An 18,677-nucleotide genomic window follows, 5' to 3' on the forward strand; every position below is an offset into this window, starting at 1 on the left:
AGAACTGGAAGGAATGGCGGCCAAAGGAGGTGTTGGCTTTGGGGATGACCAGTGAGATATACCTGCTGGAGCGCATACTACGGGTGGGTGTTGCTATGGTGACCAATGAGCTAAGATAAGGCGGGGATTTGCCTAGCAGTGATTTATAGATGACCTGGAGCCAGTGGGTTTGGCGACGAATATGTAGTGAGGGCCAGCCAACGAGAGCGTACAGGTCACAATGGTGGGTAGTATATGGGGCTTTGGTGACAAAACGGATGGCACTGTGATAGACTACATCCAATTTGCTGAGTAGAGTGTTGGAGGCTATTTTGTAAATGACATCGCCGAAGTCAAGGATCGGTAGGATAGTCAGTTTTACGAGGGCATGTTTGGCAGCATGAGTGAAGGAGGCTTTGTTGCGAAATAGGAAGCCGATTCTAGATTTAACTTTGGATTGGAGATGCTTAATGGGAGTCTGGAAGGAGAGTTTACGGTCTAACCAGACACCTAGGTATTTGTAGTTGTCCACATATTCTAAGTCAGACCCGCCGAGAGTAATGATTCTAGTCGGGCGGGCGGTTGCAAGCAGCGTTCGATTGAAGAGCATGCATTTAGTTTTACTAGTTTACGGTCTAACCAGACACCTAGGTATTTGTAGTTGTCCACATATTCTAAGTCAGACCCGCCGAGAGTAATGATTCTAGTCGGGCGGGCGGTTGCAAGCAGCGTTCGATTGAAGAGCATGCATTTAGTTTTACTAGCGTTGAAATCAACGCACCGGCTAGTCGAGGTAATTGAGGTCATATGTACATGTGGGTAGAGTTAAAGTGACAATGTATAAATAGTAAACAGAGTAGCAGCAGCGTAAAAGAGGGGGATGGGGTGGGGTGGGGGGGCAGTGCAAATAGTCCGGGTAGCCATGATTAGCTGTTCAGGAGTCTTATAATAATAATATAATATAATAATAATATCCAATTTAGCAGACGCTTTTATCCAAAGCGACTTACAGTCATGTGCGCATACATTTTTACGTATGGGTGGTCCCGGGGATCGAACCCACTACCCTGGCGTTACAAGCGCCATGCTCTACCAATTGAGCTACAGTGGCTTGGGGGTAGAAGCTGTTGAGAAGCCTTTTGGACCTAGACTTGGAGCTCCGGTACCGCTAGGGTGGCTTGAGTCTTTCTAGGGCCTTCCTCAGACACTCCCTGGTATAAAGGTCCTGGATGGCAGGAAGCTTGGCCCCAGTGATATACTGGGCCGTACACACTACCCTCTGTAGTGCCTTGCGGTCGGAGGCCGAGTAGTTGCCATACCAGGCGGTGATGCAACCAGTCAGGATGCTCTCGATGGTGCAGCTGTAGAACTTTTTGAGGATCTGAGGACCCATGCCAAATCTTTTCAGTCTCCTGACAGGGAATAGGAATAGGTTTTGTCGTGCCCTCTTCACGACTGTCTTTGTGTGTTTGGACCATGATAGTTCTGTCTTTGTGTGTTTGGACCACACTACAGCCCCGTCGATGAGAATGGGAGCGTGCTCAGTCCTCTTTTTTTTCCTGTAGTCCACAATCATCTCCTTTGTTTACTCACAGCTGAGACATCAGTGACGCTGCAGTGAAAGCTAGCTACCTCATTGCTAATGAAATCGCAGTGGCTTCAAAACCATTTAGTGAGGGTGAATTTGTAAAAACATGTATGATGAAGGCAGCGGAGATTGTGTGCCCTGAAAAGCGTCAGGCTTTTGTAAATATCAGCCTGACAAGAAACACAGGTGCAGACAGGATTTCCGATCTTTCAGTGGATTTGGACAGCCAGTTGAAGCAAAAAGTAAAGTCATTTATTGCGTTTTCGGTTGCAATTGATGAAAGCACGGACATTACAGATGTTGCACAACTGGCCATTTTCATCCGCGGAGTTGATGACACATTGACCGTCACCGAGGAGTTCGTGGAGTTGGTGCTGATGACAGATACAACGACAGCAGCTGATATTTTCACCGCACTCGTCGGGCGCGCTGGACAGGGTCGGAGTAGACTGGTCCCGCGCTGTCAGCCTGGCTACAGATGGTGCGCCCTCAATGATCGGGGAAAAAAGCAGGCGTTGTGACAAAGTTCAGAGAGAGAGTGCAATCTGCAAATGGAGGACGTGATTTTTTGACTTTTCACTGTATTTTGCACCAGGAGGCTTTGTGTTGCAAGTCATTAAAGATGGATAACGTCATGAAGGTGGTCATCCAAACTGTTCATTTCATCCGATCCAGAAGCCTGAATCACCGTCAGTTTGACAGCCTTCTCAGAGAGAAAGACCACATCTATGGCCTGCCATACCACACTGAGGTAAGATGGTTAAGCCGAGGTGCTTTGCTGAGGCGTTTCTTTGATTTACGAGAAGAAATTGAACAGTTCATGGAAGAAAAGGGCAAACCAGTGTTAGAATTTCATTCCGCAGAATGGATGCAGGACCTTGCATTTATGGTGGATGTTACAGAGCACCTGAATAACTTGAACAAACAGCTGCAAGGGCGCAACAAAGTTGTCACTCAGTATTATGACAGCATACGTTCTTTCAAGTTGAAGCTGTCATTGTGGGAGACGCAACTCGCCGGTGGTGATGCAGCTCACTTCCCCTGTCTGAAAAAATGTGTGCGCGACCCAACATGTGGCAGACATGAAGCGGTTCAAAGATAAAATAACGGGACTGTTACGGGAGTTTGAGCAACGCTTTCAGATTTTTGGTGAACTGGAGAAAGACTTCAAAGTTTTTTGCTCGCCATTCACCGTGAATCCCTCTGATCTGCCCGTCAGCATCCAACTTGAAATAATAGACTTGCAGTGTGACTCGGATTTGAAGGGCAAATTTGCCGCAGCTGGCTTGGACACATTTCATCAGAATCTCTTGCCAGGTTACCCCAACTTGACAGCCCTCGCTGCAAAACTGTTGTGCATGTTTGGAACCACATATCTTTGTGAGTAACTTTTCTCTGTAATGAGCATAAATAAAACAAAGCTGTGCTCAAGGCTCACGCACACGCACTTGAATCACATCCTGAAGTTGGCTGCCACTCAGGATGTGACGCCTGATATTGATGCGCTGGTGAAAGCTAAAAGATGCCAGGTATCAGGAGTCAAATAAACTATGCAACCCCACTTAAAGTGCTGCATGAGACACCCTGATATAGTTCTGTGATCTGTGATATACTTCTGTGAATCACTGAGGCATTGTGTGTTTGTGTGTTCTTTGTCCTCAGAACTTTCAAATAACTTGAGGTGTTTTATGATTAGTAGTGATGTTGTGCTTTTGGACACACTGTCCTCAGGCTCCAGCTTTTTGTTTATATGTTTTTATGTTGATGTGCTATTGTTTTTAATTGATTTTATTTTATTTGTATATTTAACCTATTCTTGACTCTGTGGTTCTTGCACTTGTTTGGGGAACAGGATTTCATTATTTGTATCTACATTTCTGCCTGAGAAATGACACCCTGATATAGTTCTGTGATCTGTGAAACAGTTCTGTTAATCACTGAGGCATTGTGTGTTTGTGTGTTCTTTTTCTTTAGAATTTTCAAATAAACTTGATGTGTTTTATGATTAATAGTGATGTTGTGCTTGTACTATTTTGGACACACTGTCCTCAGGCTCCAGCTTTATGTTTTATGTTGATCGTATTAAAACAAAGAAAACAATCTGAAGTTGTTGTTTTTAAGTTATATATACCATGATTTTACCGGTCCGGCCCACTTGGGAATAGATTTTCCTCCATGTGGCCTCTGAGCTAAAATGAGTTTGACACCCCTGACTTAGGGGACGAGCAGCCTGCGCAGAGGAGTGGGAGAGCGGGAGATCTCATCTCAATACACGATACTTGTACGGCGCCGGTTAACTTCAATAAAGAAGGACTTATGTATTAAAGAACAGTTCTTTTCTTTAGTATTTCTTAGACAAGAAGATACAAGATGGTACAAGGAGTGAAATAACTCGCCTTTGACTCATCCATCATCGAGTTTTGGTGGAAAATGCTGAACGGCGCATACACATCTATCAACTAGCAAACTTGACTAACGTTAGCTAACTAGCCACTGGGCTAATGAGACTGAGGTAAAAAAATAACCACGCCGGAGCTAACGGAGCGTGCAGTGCATGTAGCTAGTCGTTTTGCAGTGCTAGCTGGCTAACGACATGGAGCAGCTAAAGCCTCCAACAGAACTGAAACTGAACGGCAACGTTGAAGAGCAATGGAAGCGGTTCAAGCAGCGTTTCACCCTCTATCTGACGGCGATAGGAGCGGCTGGAAAAGACGACGCACAGAAGGTCGCACTGTTTCTCACAGTCTAGGACACCATTGATGTCTACAACAGCTTTCAGCTAATGGATGAAGAGCAAGCAGATTATCAACTGGTGTTAGCCAAATGTCTGTCTTTTTGTACTCCCAGAAGAAACGAGGTATGTTTTCAACAGTAGATGTCAGAATGAAACAGAGACTTGAGGAATTTATTATGGACTTCAAACTGAAATGTCAGTTGTGTAATTTCGGTCAAATTGCAGACTCGCTGATACGAGAGAGAATTGTCATGGGGGTGAGAGACAAGCTAGAGGGGTGACTCAGAGTAGCATACGGTCAATGGACAGTGGTGGTCTTAGTGAAACAGTATGCAAAGTGGAGTATTTTAGCAAAGGAAGAGCTACGGCTAACTTCAAAGGACAGCAGCACACTTCAGGGAACCAGCGCTCCTGCAGCAGCTGTGGAGGAGAGCACAGACCTTGCCAGTGCCCAGCATATAGAAAAGAGTGTTACAACTGTGGCATGAAGAACCCCTTCTCACTCAAATGCAGGCAGCGGAGACAACAAAATACTGTACACTGTGTCAACGAGGACCAGGACAACAGTGGTGACAATGAGTACAGTGAGGGGTCTTTGGGTGACCTCTTTGTGGGAACAGTCGCACTTGCAGGACCAGACGAGGACTGCTACCTACAAGACTAATGGAACTGATATTGTGTTCAAACTTGACACTGGAGCACAGGTCAACATCATTCCAGAGACTAAATTGTTACGGTTACAGGTAAAACCAGTGGTCTTCAGGGACATGCAGGTTGGTGCTGGAGGTAGATGATGAATCTCACAAGGTTCCGTTTGTCATAGTAAAGGGAGAAACAACACCCATCATTGGGTTAAAGTCATGTAACTTACTGGGTCTAGTGAAATGGGTTCATATGGTGAAATGACTAATGTTGAGGATGCATATGCTGATGTTTTTCAGGGAATAGGAAAACTCAAGGTGCAGTACAAAATGGAGTTAGATCAGCCAAATAGACCAGTGATCAATGCACCTAGAACGGTACCATTATCACTAAGAGACTAGCTAAAAGCAGAGCTGCTGAGGCTAGAGTCCTTAGATATCCTAGACAAAGTAGAAGAGCCTACTGAATGGGTCCACTCACTAGTAATAGTTGAGAAGGAAGACGGCTCGCTCAGACTGTGTATGGATCCAAAAGAGCTAAACAAGCATGTAAAAAGGGAACACTTTCAGCTGCCTACCAGAGGGGAGATATTCTGGGACATAGCAGGGGCTAAATACCACTCAAAGCTAGACGCCTCATCAGGGTTTTGGCAGATCAGTCTAGACAAGGAGAGTACAAGGCTTTATACTTTCAATCCTCCTTTTGGTAGGTAGTCATTTAAAAGGCTCCCGTTTGGTCTCACTTCAGCACCAGAAGTCTTTCATAGGACAGTCCAACAGATATCTGAGAGTGTGTCAGGCACCACAGTGTCCATTGATGATGTGCTAATATGGGCTCAGACTCTTGAAGAGCACCAGGTTGAAAGCAGCACTTGATCTAGCCAGAGATAATGGGCTAAAGCTAAACGCAGAAAAATGGGAATTCAGAAAGACAGAAATAACCTTCATGGGTGAAAAACTAACATGTGAAGGTGTTCAGACAGACCAGAGCAAAGTGACCGCCATCAAGAACATGCCACTGCCTACAGATCAAGAGGACATACAAAGGTTCTAAGGGATGGTTAACTATGTGGGCTAATTTGAACCTAATCTGGCAACTCACACTAGTCAGATGAGAAGTCTACTGTGTAAAACTACAGATTGGTGTTGGAACAGTAATCATCAGAAAGAGTTTTGAGGAGCTCAAGGCATTGATCATGCATGCTCCAGTACTTTGGTTCTATGGTAAATTGCTCAAAACCTAAATCTCAACAGATGCCTCCAAAGTAGGTTAAGGTGCAGTGTTGTTACAGCAGTATGGCACTAGATGGCGCCCAGTTGCATATGCCTCCAGGGCTCTGACAACTTCTGAGTGTAACTATGCTCAGATTGAGAAAGAGGCATTGGCACTGTCATATGCATGTGAGACATTCAGTGTGTTTATCTGTGGTAAAACAGTGTGGGATGAAACAGATCATCAACCTTAAGTTACTATTGTAAAGAAGGGTCTAACACACACACCACCAAGGGAACAGACTGTTTCTAAAACTTCAGAAATATGACTTGCATCTCGAGTACAGGCCAGGGAAAGAATTGTTAGTGGCAGACACATTGTCCAGAGCTTTTGACAGCTCAGAACCAAACCAGATATACGAGCAGGACGAGACCATACATGTAAACCTTATCAGAAAGAGTTGCCCAGTCTCAGATGAAATGTGGACAGTTATTTCACGTGCTACTGCAGAAGATGAGTGTTTGCAAAAGGTGATTCAAGCCATAACATGCAGGTAGTCTGTATAAGCTATACCATACCCATATGGTCATGTCACGAACCGGCTCAAGTTCGTAACAAAAGGGAGACACGTGGAGACAAGGAGTACTCAAAGTATATATTTATTAATTAAAGTAAACTAAATCAAATAACAATGGTGTGTGTAATCAGTAATCAGTAGTGTACGTGAGTGTTTGCATGCATAAATGTAATATGGAAAAGTGTTGAAAAGTGCCAAAACAAACAACCCAAAAAAGCCTCAAAAATATCACAACCAAGATCAAAGTAACTGCCTGGAGAGAGTCTCTCTAATGAATGTGGAAGAGGTCCATTTATCCTGGGACACACCCGGCCCAGGTGTTTCCCATGTAGCTGACGACCCTCCCAACTCCGCCCACCGGCATCCTAACAAGGAAACAAGAACAAAGAGAGAATACGGCAGACAGAGTGGGAGGGTCGTCACACCCCCCCCCATAAGACCGGGGACCAACAAGGACCCCGGACCAACGTACCAGCCCCTGCGTCCCAAACCGACAAATTGTACATGTTCACACCTCCACTTGCCCCACCCATCATCCTCCTCTCCAGACCTCAGCAACCTTTACACAGGAAGCAACCTTTAAGAGGAAAGAAGAACACAAGACTAGGAGGGGACAAACAGGAAGGATAGAACATGACAAAATCAAACAATGGTCGGTCACATCAATATTCATGAACAGGGCGCACGTCACCCTGCCCAACCACCTTTCCAAGGTATACAACAGTCGCCTGAGCAAACTCACATTCAGCCAAATTCATCGTGAGGCGACCCGCAGCCAGACGTCCGAACAAGGCCTGAATACGGGACAGATGCTCCTCCCAAGCATCTGCATATATCACTACATCGTCCAGATAAACAGCGCAACCGGCCAGACCAGAGACAACCCTGTTCATAAATCGCTGAAAAGTGGCAGGCGCATTACGCAGTCCGAAACTCATAACCGAATACGAGTACAGACCAAAAGGTGTAATAAAGGCAGAGATTTCACGTGCCCTACTCATCAGTGGCACCTGCCAATACCCCCTTTAACAGGTCAAATTTGCTCACAAATGTAGCTGCGCCGACTTGACCAACGCAGTCCTCCATCCGAGGAAGAGGAAATGAATCCGGCCCAGTGACATCGTTTACCTTACGGTAGTCCGTACAAAATCTATTTGTTCCATCCGATTTACTGCCCAAGATACAGGGAGAAGCCCAACTGGAGAAAGAAGGATCTGCTATTTTACTCTCCAGCATGTACCTGACCTCAGCATCCAGACAACGCAGTTTCTCTGAAGAAACTCTATAGAACCGTTGACGAATGGGGTCAGCATCTCCACTGTCAATATCATGTTCTATTAAGTTTGTACGTGTAGGTGTATCCGAAAACAACCCTGGAAATCTCTGAATCAAACCAACCCTCTCTTTCCGCTCATCAACAGGTAGATGAGTAAGAAGGCTATCTACAATCTCCAGTGTCTCTGAATTTTTCAATCTACCCTGCAGTATGCAATCGTCAGGACCAGAAACATCTTCCTGCTCCTGCACAGACCTAGCATGACCAGAACTCAGGGAATAAACAATATCAGCCAAAAGAACAGCCTTACCGTCCTCTGTAGACTCCCCCTGTTCAGTCTCAGAGGAACGTGCATAATAGGGTTTTAACAAATTTACATGGCACAGTTGGTGTGCTTTCCTCCGTTCTGGAGTGGCAACTAGATAATTTTGCTCAGTGTACTGGCGCACCACTGTATATGAACCTTGAAACTTGGCTTGAAAAGGAGAACCAACAATTGGCAGCAGAGCCAGAACCTGATCACCTGGACTAAAGTGATGAGGCTCAGCTCGGCGATCATATATGCTCTTCATCCTGTCCTGTGAAGATGATAGCTCCTCTTTAGCCATTTCACCAGCGGCATACAAGCGTCGCCGAAAATCACCCACATATGATAACAGGGACTGAGGAGGCTCGGGAGACTTCCAGTCATCCTGGAGAACAGATAAAAGCCCACGCACCCGATGTCCAAACACTAGGTCATTTGGGCTAAAACCCGTGCTCTCCTGTGAAACCTCCCTAGCAGCTAACAGTAACCAAGGCAACCCCTCCTCCCAATCCTTATCCATCTCAGTACAATAAGCTCTCAACAAAGACTTAAGTGTTTGATGGAAACGTTCCAGTGCTCCTTGACTTTGGGCATGATAAGCGCTAGACAAGTTGTGTTTAATATGGAGTTGTTGGAGAACCTGTCCAAAGAGATTAGAGGTGAAATTAGATCCTTGATCACTTTGAATGACCTTAGGGATTCCAAACAGTGAGAGAAACTGAGTCAAAGCTTTTAACACAGCCTTAGTCGTGATAAACCGGAGAGGGTAGGCAACAGGAAACCTAGTGGTCTGACACATCACAGTCAACAAATAATTACTACCCTTTCTAGAACGAGGCAGAGGACCAACACAGTCAATAATCAAATACTCAAAAGGTTTACTGAGTACAGGAATAGGGAACAGTGGTACCGGCTTAATAGCTTGATTAGGTTTACCAGTTAATTGACAGGTGTGACAAGTTTTGATGAAATCAGAAACATCCCTCTTTAATCTTGGCCAAAAAAAATGTCGTAATATGCGATTGTAGGTTTTTCTCACACCCATATGCCCAGCAACGTCGTTGTGAGAAGTTGTCAGCACCAACTCACGAAGCCTAACTGGTACCACAACCTGACTAATCGCCTCCCCCAGAAAACAACTACCATGAGACATCCACTTCCTCATCAGGACCTCCTCTTGGAGAAAATAGCCCTGTGCGACATCTCCCAACTGTTCTACAGGCACAATTTGGTCCCGCAACTCTTCTAATGTAGGGTCAGCCCGTTGCGCCTCGATTAAATCGGAGCGGGATACGGATAACGGGATAACAGGGAAAACAGTAACAGACTTCTTTATGGTATTCTCGTTAGCCAGTTCCGTGACCAAGTCATCAGGGATCATAGAACGCGTCACTGCACACGCAGAAAACACCTCTGGGAAATTCTGCGCACTCTCATCAGGAATCCCTACAATTGAAGGCTTAGTAGAAACCGCTAAAGATGGAAACACGATAGGCCACACACGCTCCCCAGCCAAGTTATTTCCAAGGATCACGTCAACACCCTCAATAGGCAATGAAGGACGCACCCCCACAACAACCTCACCTTTCACCAGTCCACAATCCAACATCAGTTTATGCAATGGAACTGACAGAGTGTTCAAACCTATTCCCCTAATTAGAACACTATTCCCCGAATCAGTCTCCGCAGAGAAGGGTAACACAGATTCCAACACAAATGATTCAGAGGCACCTGTATCTCTTAGGATCTTTACTGGCACTAGGTTCTTACTTCCTACCATAGACACAAAACCCTCCGTAACAAAAGGTAAATACTCGGGATCAATATAGCCCTTCACATGGCTCTGGGCATGAGACAATGCGTCAGGAGTGAACTGATGTGGAACAGGCGCTGCTAACGCTATAGGCCTCGATTTACCATAAGCACCTGTACTGAATTTACCCCTAGACCTAAGAATCGGACATTCATTTTTCCAATGACCTAATTCTCGACAGTAGTGACACTCTTGACCAAAGTCAGTTTTACCACGGGTATCAGGCTCAACCCCAGTTGAATGAAACTCTGCCCGGGAACCGAAGTATCTCGGCGAGCGAGGCCCAAATCTCTGCAAACACCCCCACTCACTCCGAATACGGGGTTCTGCAAAAAAAATGTGTGTGAGTCAACACATATTCATCTGCCAAAACCGCAGCTTCAGCGACAGTCTTTATTTTTCGTTCGTTAATGTACGTCGCTATACGATCAGGGATTGTGTCCTTAAATTGTTCTAACATAATCAGATCACACAGCCCTTGGAAAGTCATAACTGCAGAGGCGGAACACCAGCGATTGAACTGTGAAGATAATATTCGGCGCAAACTCAACATGAGTCTGCTGATCATCCCTTTTTAAAGTTCTAAATCGTTGGCGGTAAGCCTCAGGGACCAATTCATAACTCTGTAACACAGCCGTTTTAACCTTCTCATAACTAACACTGTCTGCTACGCTAAGAGCTGAATATGCTTCTTGCGCTTTACCAGTCAGCACACACTGCAACATCAAAGTGCGATCAGAATCAGGCCAACTCCTAGCGTCAGCAACACGCTCAAACAATGAAAAGAATGTCTCCGGGTCCTTTTCATTAAACTGGGGCAACAACCGTAAATTCCCTACAACATCAAATGTCTCTGGATTACGACCAAAAGAGGAACGACCCCTAGGTAACTCTGGGTCACCTTCCCAGAGCAAACTCTCCCCTGAGAGCTTTCCTTCCCTAACCAACTCTAGTCGCTCTTGTTGCAGCTTGATTTTAGCACGCTCCATATCCTGTTTAAATTCCAATTCCCTTTCATATTTTACACGATCATGCTCCATTTTAGCTCTTTGTCCATTTTGTTCATGCTCTAGCTGTAACAGAAGCAGTTCTTTCTGCTGTTCAAAAAGAAGACCACTATGACTAACCGATGGAGCGGTCATTGTAACATATCGGGGAGACAACGTGTCCTCAGCAGAGGCTGCCCCAGTGGTAACATCCAGAATACCACTCTCCATCAAATTGGCCTTCAATATTAACCTAATAGAATTTTTTAGACGTTTATCACTAATTTCAACCTTGTAGTGTTCAGCAACCTTCAACAGCTGTTCTTTAGTACATAATTCTAACAGTTCTTCTGATGGAAAGCGAATGAACTCGTCTACATTAGACGCCATAATCAGGGAAAAAAAAATTAAATATATATATATCATAATAATCTTTCTCAACCCCTCTGCTGAGCACACCAGACACAAGAGAAATACAATCACACCGAGCACCACAGAAAAGAGCTGGGATATGGAGCTTCCCCAAAACCTACAATAACTCAACCCTAGTCTTCGTGCAGATTTGCGGTGGGTAATTACGCACTGTAGCCCGCTGGCAAGGAATTAAACCCCCAGCACGCTGGTAGATTTCCCCAAGCCACGGATGTGCCCCCGAGACAACTGCTCAGTCCACTGACACCACACAAAAATAACAAACATTTAACCATGCCCACGTATCCCAAAACAAAACACGTCACTAAGCCTATCAGGGGGAAAAAGCTATAGCTCCGGGTAGCAAATGTCACTACCCTACCCAATCTCCCACTGAGGTACACAGCCGATTGTACTCACCTCAGACCGATGTCCCAACAGCGAGTAGAGCAAGAGTTTCCAGGCTGGGCAGGGACTGGAAACTAACCAATGTACTCTCTCCAACGCAGTACAAAACCCAAAGGCAACCAATACTGGCCTATCAAACTCAAACAAACTAACAAAATTTACAAAGAAAAACCCTACAGAATTGGACATTAACTCCACGTTCTCCCAAACACAACCAGTTCAAGATCCCAGACGAGCCCCCACTTGTCACGAACCGGCTCAAGTTCGTAACAAAAGGGAGACACGTGGAGACAAGGAGTACTCAAAGTATATATTTATTAATTAAAGTAAACTAAATCAAATAACAATGGTGTGTGTAATCAGTAATCAGTAGTGTACGTGAGTGTTTGCATGCATAAATGTAATATGGAAAAGTGTTGAAAAGTGCCAAAACAAACAACCCAAAAAAGCCTCAAAAATATCACAACCAAGATCAAAGTAACTGCCTGGAGAGAGTCTCTCTAATGAATGTGGAAGAGGTCCATTTATCCTGGGACACACCCGGCCCAGGTGTTTCCCATGTAGCTGACGACCCTCCCAACTCCGCCCACCGGCATCCTAACAAGGAAACAAGAACAAAGAGAGAATACGGCAGACAGAGTGGGAGGGTCGTCACAGTCAATACAGGGATGAGCTATCTGGACTTGATGGAATTCTGTTTAAGGGTTCAAGAATTGTGATACCAAGTGTGTTACAGAAAAACACACTGATCAATATATATATATATATATATATATATATATATATATATATATACACTGCTCAAAAAAATAAAGGGAACACTTAAACAACACAATGTAACTCCAAGTCAATCACACTTCTGTGAAATCAAACTGTCCACTTAGGAAGCAACACTGATTGACAATACATTTCACATGCTGTTGTGCAAATGGAATAGACAACAGGTGGAAATTATAGGCAATTAGCAAGACACCCCCAATAAAGGACTGGTTTTGCAGGTGGTGACCACAGACCACTTCTCAGTTCCTATGCTTCCTGGCTGATGTTTTGGTCACTTTTGAATGCTGGCGGTGCTTTCACTCTAGTGGTAGCATGAGACGGAGTCTACAACCCACACAAGTGGCTCAGGTAGTGCAGCTCATCCAGGATGGCACATCAATGCGAGCTGTGGCAAGAAGGTTTGCTGTGTCTGTCAGCGTAGTGTCCAGAGCATGGAGGCGCTACCAGGAGACAGGCCAGTACATCAGGAGACGTGGAGGAGGCCGTAGGAGGGCAACAACCCAGCAGCAGGACTGCTACCTCCGCCTTTGTGCAAGGAGGAGCACTGCCAGAGCCCTGCAAAATGACCTCCAGCAGGCCACAAATGTGCATGTGTCTGCTCAAACGGTCAGAAACAGACTCCATGAGGGCGGTATGAGGGCACGACGTCCACAGGTGGGGGTTGTGCTTACAGCCCAACACCGTGCAGGACGTTTGGCATTTGCCAGAGAACACCAAGATTGGCAAATTCGCCACTGGCGCCCTGTGCTCTTCACAGATGAAAGCAGGTTCACACTGAGCATATGTGACAGACGTGACAGAGTCTGGAGACGCCGTGGAGAACGTTCTGCTGCCTGCAACATCCTCCAGCATGACCGGTTTGGCGGTGGGTCAGTCATGGTGTGGGGTGGCATTTCTTTGGGGGGCCGCACAGCCCTCCATGTGCTCGCCAGAGGTAGCCTGACTGCCATTAGGTACCGAGATGAGATCCTCAGACCCCTTGTGAGACCATATGCTGGTGCGGTTGTCCCTGGGTTCCTCCTAATGCAAGACAATGCTAGACCTCATGTGGCTGGAGTGTGTCAGCAGTTCCTGCAAGAGGAAGGCATTGATGCTATGGACTGGCCCGCCCGTTCCCCAGACCTGAATCCAATTGAGCACATCTGGGACATCATATCTCGCTCCATCCACCAACGCCACGTTGCACCACAGACTGTCCAGGAGACCATCCGCCACCTCATCAGGAGCATGCCCAGGCATTGTAGGGAGGTCATACAGGCACGTGGAGGCCACACACACTACTGAGCCTCATTTTGACTTGTTTTAAGGACATTACATCAAAGTTGGATCAGCCTGTAGTGAGGTTTTCCACTTTAATTTTGAGGGTGACTCCAAATCCAGACCTCCATGGGTTGATACATTTGATTTCCATTGATCATTTTTGTGTGATTTTGTTGTCAGCACATTCAACTATGTAAAGAAAAAAGTATTTAATAAGATTATTTCATTCATTCAGATCTAGGATGTGTTATTTTAGAGTTCCCTTTATTTTTTTGAGCAGTGTATATATACACCACACACTCCGGACTCTAACATTGCTCGTCCCAATATTTTTTAATTTCTTAATTCCTGTCCTTTTCTTTTTAGATTAGTGTGTATTGTTGTGTATTGTAAGTTATTACTGCACTGTTGGAGCCAGGAACACAAGCATTTCGCCACACCCGCAATAACATCTGCTAAATATGGGTATGCGACCAATAAAATGTGATTTGATTTTTGAAAGTGTTCCATAATTCTCAATCCACGTTGCGTTGTGCCTAAGAACAGCTCTTAGCTGTGGTACTGTATATTGGCTATATACAACACCTCCTCAGGCCTTATTGCTTAATTTAAACAAGTAAGTGTATTATAAGGCATTATAAAGGTCATTAAAATAATTACACATATGTAGTTCATAGAAACTGTTATCCTTTATATATTCTAACAACTCACATTTTATGATTCATTATTTCATTTGTTCCAGCTGGTAGAGCACGGCGCTTGTAACGCCAAGATAGTGGGTTCGATCCCATACACAAAAATGTATGCACGCACGACTGTAAGTCGCTTTGGATAAAAGCGTCTGCTAAATGGTATATTATTATATTATTATTATATTATTATATTATTATTATATATTATTATATTATAAAACTATTTGTCTCCCTCTTCCTGTTGCATGCAGTTCCTCTCTCTCTTCCTCCCTTCTTCTAACCCCACCCCTCTGGCTGAAGGAATGTTGTAGAAAATAACCACTATACTTTATTACAAATAATAATAATTTTATTGCTCCGCCCACTTCCTTTGTCTCTGAGAGCGGCTAAACTCAACTTTCATTAAATCCAGAGTACTACAATCAATCAATCCTTATCTTACAAAAACACTCATGTTTATTTAAACTCTGTTCAACCCTGGCTCTTTTCACTGTGTTTGAAGACTAAAACAAATGGCCCCAAGCTAGTTTCAGTCTCTCATCAGATAAGACAGCCATGGATTTAAGTAAGAGCAAGCACTCTGACCCTAGGGCAGATTCCCGCTCTACTCACCCACACAGTGAAATTAAATGACCCAATACAATTCCTGGCCCAGTAACAAAGAATTCTAACTTTATGCTCTTGATTAACCCAGTTCTACCTCATTGTCCATTAAACTTTACAATTTATTAATAATAATTCACCACAGGAACAAAACTATTTGTCTCTCTCTTGCTGTTGCATGCCGTCCCTCTCTCTCTTCTTCCATTCCTCAAACCCCTCCCTCCCTCCCTCCCTCCCTCCCTCCCTCCCTCCCTCCCTCCTTCTAACCCCACCCCTCTGGCACAACCAGGAAGTCCATCCCTCTCCACAAACTCTCTTCTGTGGAAACAAAACTGATCTGAGTCTCTGTGTCGTCTGTCTGTGTGAGAGTGAACAACCGTCCAAATGGCTCATCAGGGTGTTCTGCTGGACCAGGACCAGTTCTGTTGTTCTGTCTGTCTGGATCTACTGAAGGAGCCGGTCACTACTGCCTGTGGACACAGTTACTGTAGGCGCTGTATTGAGGGCTGCTGGGATCAGGATGTTCTGAAAGGGGTCTATAGCTGTCCTCAGTGCAGACAGACCTTCACTCCAAGGCCTACTCTGAGGAAAAATAACATGTTGGCTGAAGTGGTGGAGAAACTGAAGAAGACAGGACTCCAGGCTGCTCCGCCTCCTGCTCTGTGCTATGCTGGACCTGGAGATGTGGCGTGTGATTTCTGCACTGGGACCAGAAAGCAGAAAGCCCTCATGTCTTGTCTGGCATGTCTGGCCTCTTACTGTGAGACTCACCTCCAACCTCACTATGAATTTCCTGCTTTCAAGAAGCACAAGCTGGTCAAAGCCACCACACAACTACAGGAGAAGGTCTGCTCTGATCATGACAAACTGCTGGAGGTTTACTGTCGTACCGATCAACAGTGTATCTGTATGCTGTGTACAATGGATAAACATAAAGGCCATGATACAGTGTCAGCTGCAGCAGAGAGGACTGAGAAACAGGTAAGACCAGAACTACTTGTTGGTGACTTTCTGATAAACAAAGACTTAAAGATACAGTAGGAACTAAGGCTGTTTGAATATGAGAGAATTCAAATCAAATTGATCCTCAGCAGAACAAATATGAACACAAACCTTGAGTATATTGAGTTTGCTCTAAATCTATCACCATTATCTAAAATCAAACACTATTATCATTCTGAATGCCATTTTATGAGTGCAAAGTTCAGCCTCAACCCCTTGATACATGTACGTCTACCATAACTATAATCATTCACATAGCAACATAAAAATATATAATATTGGAAAGGGACTTCCTCAAGATTTTAGACCTTCCTCTCTATGTGCCCTATGTCACATTACTATACTATTGATCTACTGGACAAATAAAGCTTGATAGCTCATTGAAGAGTGATTCTCCACAGAGGCAGCTGGGGATGAGTCAGCAGAAGGTCCAGCAGAGATTCCAGGAGAGAGAGAAGGAGCTGAAGGAGCTCCAACAGGCTGTGGAGTCTCTCAAGGTGAGTATTGTTGACCAGAGGAGACACACCATTTCACTTCTCTCCTCCAGTCAGAGAGAGAGAGAGAGAGAGAGAGGGAGAGGGACCCGTCTCCAATCCCACTGAGCCCACTGTTGGGAACAGGCTGTCTCGACCCCTTTCAGAGAATAGACTACTTAATGTAACCAGCGGAATATGAACCCAGGTCTACCATGGGAGAAACCAACATCTTGACCATTCCCTATTGGGCCGTGGGCCAACACTAATATTTTGAAGTCGCAGGCGGGGCTACATCGTCACATAACCTTGAGTAACCATGACCGACTCATGTCCCCTATACATTAATTTTTTTTACATTTTAGTCATTTATCAGACACTCTTATCCAGAGCGACTTACAGTTAGTGAGTGCATACATTATTTTTTTTTCATACATGGAGCTCTAAATTCAATTAAATTCAAAAGGGCTTTATTGGCATGGGAAACATATGTTTACATTGCCAAAGCAAGAGAAGTAGATAATAAACAAAAGTGAAATAAACAGTCAGAAATGAACAGTAAACATTACACTCACAATGTCACGAGTTGCTAAGCCAGAACCCAGAAGCAGACCAGGACAAGGTAAGTTGAAACGAAGGTGAGTGTTTATTACAAATTCAAGAGTGATGCTGAATAATCCAGGGAACAGAGCGGGCGGCGTTGATTAGTTGTTGGGGGTGCAGTGGTTGATCCCATCCTGGGTCGGCAGCCGCCGACCACCAGGCAGAGGTTGGATGAAGGTTCCGGACGGGTGACTGCAGATGGAACAAAACGGGGGTAAGTAAGCAACAAACCAACAAGGTGCAAAAACAACAAAACTAACGCTAGGCTCTAAGACTGATACTCTGGTAAACCTACTGTTCATGGCTAACGATCCGGCAGGGACTGGATGTTAGGCCAGAGCCTAAGAAGGGTGATGATCAGGACCAGGTGTGCAGATTGCTGATGGGATGCAGGTGCGGAAATCAAGAGAGCTCCCCGGAGCGTTCCCGAACCCTCGGGAAACTGGAGATCACGAACAGAAAAACTAGTCACCAGACAGGACCCGACTCAGACTGCCGGGATCGTTACACACAAAATGTTCAAAGGAATAGAGACATTTCACATGTTATAATTCAAGTGAAAGCAGAGTGAGCCATTCGCCAGACTGAGTTCTGGAGGTGAAATGGAAATTAATGAGGGAGAATTAAGTGAGTTAGAAGGTGTGGTGATGAGCTCAGAACCAGAGCCTGCCATCAATGGACATGATAAAGAAGAATCTGGTGCAGTAGGAGTTACATTTTTGGAGAAAGTGGATCCATACCTTTTGGTAGATCCATTTGTGGTTTAAGGTTGGTGGGAAAGGAGTTGCGTGCAGTTGAATCAGTGAAGGTAACCTGTAGTGGACTTGTGATATTTGTTTGTGTTTCTTCTGACCAGAGGGAGTGTGCGCTCCGTGTCACGCAACTTTGGTCAAGATCTGTTTCTTGCTTTGCTCTTAGGAACAGGGCACCATTGAAAGGAGTGATTTCTGGGGTAGCGTTAAGTGTGGAGGTGGAGCAATTCAAGTTGAAGATTCCTGGTGTTTGTGATGCCCGCCGTTTGGTGTGACGCAGACCTGGTGGTGAGCGTGGTGAAACAGAGGAGTCACTGTCAGCTCTTTTGAGTTTTCAGTCTTTACCCGATAAAGTCATGTTAGGATAAATCAGTTATCCTGTTAGAGCTTTTGTGCCGAATCCACTGCACTGATTCAGGTGCAACGTTTATGGTAATGTTGCAGCAGTTTGTAGGAGGGAGATTCCAAGATGTGGGAAGTGTGCTGGAGGGCATGGGATAGAGGATTGTGTAGTTTCGGTGGATAAAGTTGTGTGTCAACTGTTCGGATGCCCATGTTGCTGGGGATCTGAAGTGTCCA

The 18,677-nt window shown here is 45.0% G+C and overlaps 1 pseudogene; it reads left to right on the forward strand.

The window, feature by feature from the left end:
- The first annotated feature begins 15,571 nt into the window (after positions 1-15,571).
- Positions 15,572-17,143, forward strand: LOC121547118 (annotated as a pseudogene).
- The last annotated feature ends 1,534 nt before the right edge of the window (positions 17,144-18,677 follow it).

Source organism: Coregonus clupeaformis, unplaced genomic scaffold (assembly GCF_020615455.1).
Source record: "Coregonus clupeaformis isolate EN_2021a unplaced genomic scaffold, ASM2061545v1 scaf0632, whole genome shotgun sequence".
NCBI lineage: Eukaryota > Metazoa > Chordata > Actinopteri > Salmoniformes > Salmonidae > Coregonus > Coregonus clupeaformis.